We start from the raw sequence: 3,816 nt of genomic DNA, 5'->3' as shown, positions 1-3,816 counted from the left end.
CGTGAAAAAGTGTTTGTTCAATTCCGTACAGTCAAAACCAAACGTTTCTGGCACTCGGCCAAACAGTGGCCAAGAAGGGCGCTTTTCAGCGCACGCTTGGACTCCAAAACTCTGCCGCGCCTTTTTCGGCTGCCGCAAATCGAGCAAACGGTGTGTTTCGGACGGCGTTTCGCTTCCGCTACTTGCGAGTGCTTTCGTGGTCCACCCCTCTATAAATACTCGGGAGGCGTCGAAGCCGGTTCTCCAAGCCGGACCCGTAGGTATCGTTGTGTGCTCGCTCTCATTGGCCCGCCTAACCAGAAAATGCCTGCGGTACACCCATTTGGATAAGAGTGCACGCAGATGCGGGCCTCGACGGCTACACATTTCCTCGGGCGGCCGCCTCCCGGCCTCCGTGGAGCGCGGGATGCACGGTCCCATCGACAAGCCTCTCCCGTTTTTACCGTGGCGTCGCGGTTCACCACGGCGGGCGGGTCGGTCTCCTCCGCATAAAAAGGGGGACCCCCGCTTTTTGTTCCACGAAATCGCACAAGCTTTTTTCGCATCCACGGTTTGCCACCGCACACCAAAATGCCGATCCGGCTGCCTACTTTAGCCAACAGGTGGAGCCAGGCGCGCCGTACTTGCGCGGCACTTCCCACGTCCACCGAAGTCGGTGCCAAGGACCACTTTCGGCGCCGGAGCCGCGTACGAGCCTACTCGAGGCGGAAGAACGAAGCCAGCAAGGGCCTGGCCGCAAGTGCGTTCAATTGTCGGGACGTCCAAGTCCCTCGTTCTTCCGTGCTTCCTCTTTCGGCAAGTCGTTGCGGCACCTTCCCAAAGCGCGCAGACCCGCTAATCGCGACGAGCGCGACGTGGCCGTGCCGCCTTTCCCTCGGCAGCAAGCAAAACGCCTGGCAACGTCGACGCTCCCCTAACCGCGATCTCGCACCGTGTTTCGTGTGGCGAATTCAAAAGCCGGCCGGCGCTGCTGCAACCATTACGGTCGGTACGCATACGCCGCGGAGGGCGGGACGGTCATCGGAGCGTGCGGTTCCTCCATCGAGTACTGCGCACCTCGGCCGTCGCATCGCCGTGCCATGACCGGCCGCGCGTCAACGCGAACCGGTGCCAGCGAGATCCCTCGCCTGCAAGAACCGACCGGCAGCCTCCGTCACCCGAGGACGCGGAGGCGCTTGCCGCGGACGGCGGGACGGTATGCACTGGTGCACAGCGGACCCGTCACATCGCCAGTTCCTTGACCGACCGCCGACGCTTGTGCCGTTCCTCTCGTACTTGGCAGTCGCCGCGCGATTGTCGGGTCTCGTTCTTGCACGCTCGAACGGTCGGGAGGGCACTCGGCTGGCGTTTCGGGAACGCGCAGCCTCGCCTTCTACCGACGTAACCACGACTCGCCGTTCGCGCTCCGCCGCTCCTGTTTACAGTACTAGGCGGTCCCGCAGCGGTCGGGTCGCGCATTTCGAGCGCTTCGAGCCACGGTGCAGTGGCGGGTCGAAAGCCGACCTATGAGTGCGTTGCGCCGTTTGTACCCGCGTCCGCCACCTGGCCGACCGTCCAAGGTCGCGGTGTTGGCGTCCGCTGGGCGCAACAATTTGTCACGGGGTGCCGCTCCACATTCAGGCAGCCCCGTGGGGAAAAGCCGACCCCGCGTCCAAACGGGGTCAGCGGCAGAAAGTGTCGGGCGCAGACGCAGCTGAGGCGCTCACCCTTCACAATCCGTTAATGATCCTTCCGCAGGTTCACCTACGGAAACCTTGTTACGACTTTTACTTCCTCTAAATGATCAAGTTTGGTCATCTTTCCAACAGACCGGCGCAACCGAAAGGCCGCGCCGGACATCGGTCCGAAGACCTCACTAAATCATTCAATCGGTAGTAGCGACGGGCGGTGTGTACAAAGGGCAGGGACGTAATCAACGCGAGCTTATGACTCGCGCTTACTGGGAATTCCTCGTTCAAGGGGAACAATTGCAAGCCCCTATCCCAATCACGAAAGAAGTTCCACGGGTTACCCAGTCTTTTCAGACAGGGATAAAGACACGCTGCTTCCTTCAGTGTAGCGCGCGTGCGGCCCCGGACATCTAAGGGCATCACAGACCTGTTATTGCTCTGTTTCGTGCGGCTAGGAGCCGCTTGTCCCTCTAAGAAGGTTGTAAGGTGCTGGGAACCCCGCACCTATTTAATAGGCTAGAGTCTCGTTCGTTATCGGAATTAACCAGACAAATCGCTCCACCAACTAAGAACGGCCATGCACCACCATCCACCGAATCAAGAAAGAGCTCTCAATCTGTCAATCCTCCCAGTGTCCGGGCCGGGTAAGTTTTCCCGTGTTGAGTCAAATTAAGCCGCAGGCTCCACTCCTGGTGGTGCCCTTCCGTCAATTCCTTTAAGTTTCAGCTTTGCAACCATACTTCCCCCGGAACCCAAATACTTTGGTTTCCCGGAAGCTGCCCGCCGAGTCATTTGAGTAACTCAGGCGGATCGCTGGTTGGCATCGTTTATGGTCAGAACTAGGGCGGTATCTGATCGCCTTCGAACCTCTGACTTTCGTTCTTGATCAATGAAAACATTCTTGGCAAATGCTTTCGCAGTAGTTCGTCTTGCGACGGTCCAAGAATTTCACCTCTAGCGCCGCAATACGAATGCCCCCGTCCGTCCCTCTTAATCATTACCTCGTATTCCAAAAACCAACAGAACAGAAACGAGGTCTTGTTCTATTATTCCATGCAAGTTTATTCAGGCGACTCGCCTGCGTTGAGCACTCTAATTTTTTCAAAGTAAAAGCACCGGCCATCTCGAGGCACACAATGAAGTGCACCAAGAAAGAACCGGCATGATGTTCAGTCCGAGCCGTCGCATCGGGTAGATGCACTACTCGTCTGGAACTGAGATCCAACTACGAGCTTTTTAACCGCAGCAGCTTTAGTATACGCTATTGGAGCTGGAATTACCGCGGCTGCTGGCACCAGACTTGCCCTCCAATTGATCCTCGTTAAAGGATTTAGAGTGTACTCATTTCAATTACGGGGCCTCAAAAGAGTCCCGTATTGTTATTTTTCGTCACTACCTCCCCGTGCCGGGAGTGGGTAATTTGCGCGCCTGCTGCCTTCCTTGGATGTGGTAGCCGTTTCTCAGGCTCCCTCTCCGGAATCGAACCCTGATTCTCCGTTACCCGTAACAACCATGGTAAGCAAGTAACCTACCATCGAAAGTTGATAAGGCAGACACTTGAAAGAAACGTCGCCGGCTCGTGGCCATGCGATCAGCACAAAGTTATCCAGAGTCACCACACAATACGGGCCGAAACCCGATCGATCTTGGTCTAATAAAAGCACCCGTTACCCAAAGGGCTCCAGGCTCACTGCATGTATTAGCTCTAGAATTGCCACAGTTATCCAAGTAGGAAGAAACGATCTAAGGAACCATAACTGATTTAATGAGCCATTCGCGGTTTCGCCTTATTTCGGCATGTACTTAGACATGCATGGCTTAATCTTTGAGACAAGCATATGATTACTGGCAGGATCAACCAGGTAATCGTTCGACTGCGCGTCCGTCCTCGCCCTCGGCGGGCCGGACGCAGTCTGTGTGCGGCGGAGGCCACCTTCAGGCGCCCCAACACGCTTATTTTGCACTCCGAGATGACGGCGTTCGAGCTCGCTACGGCACAACCTTCCCGAAAGACGAGTGGGAGCCGTGCGGCAAGAAGCACGTTCATGCTCGCTCTTTTTCGTTGCATCGACTCGGTCGCGCCGTGCGGGTTGCCCAAGCCCGCTGCACTGTCGGTGGACCGGCCGGAACTAGCAACGGAGCCGAG

The 3,816-nt window shown here is 56.9% G+C and overlaps 2 non-coding genes across 2 annotated transcripts in view; both read right to left on the bottom strand.

The window, feature by feature from the left end:
* Window position 1, bottom strand: part of LOC142794181 (5.8S ribosomal RNA) — a 153-nt gene extending 152 nt beyond the window's left edge. Inside the window, exon 1 of the ribosomal RNA XR_012892133.1 lies at window position 1. This exon is cut by the window's left edge and continues 152 nt beyond it. This is a non-coding gene — a ribosomal RNA (5.8S ribosomal RNA).
* A 1,719-nt stretch (window positions 2-1,720) lies between these two features.
* On the bottom strand, window positions 1,721-3,535 carry LOC142794170 (small subunit ribosomal RNA). The gene has a single exon (XR_012892126.1). It is a non-coding gene; the product is annotated as a small subunit ribosomal RNA (ribosomal RNA).
* Window positions 3,536-3,816: the final 281 nt, after the last annotated feature.

Source organism: Rhipicephalus microplus, unplaced genomic scaffold, assembly GCF_043290135.1.
Source record: "Rhipicephalus microplus isolate Deutch F79 unplaced genomic scaffold, USDA_Rmic scaffold_383, whole genome shotgun sequence".
Lineage (NCBI taxonomy): Eukaryota > Metazoa > Arthropoda > Arachnida > Ixodida > Ixodidae > Rhipicephalus > Rhipicephalus microplus.
Note: the sequence above shows the minus strand (reverse complement) of the source record. Positions and strands in the feature narration are given on the sequence as shown.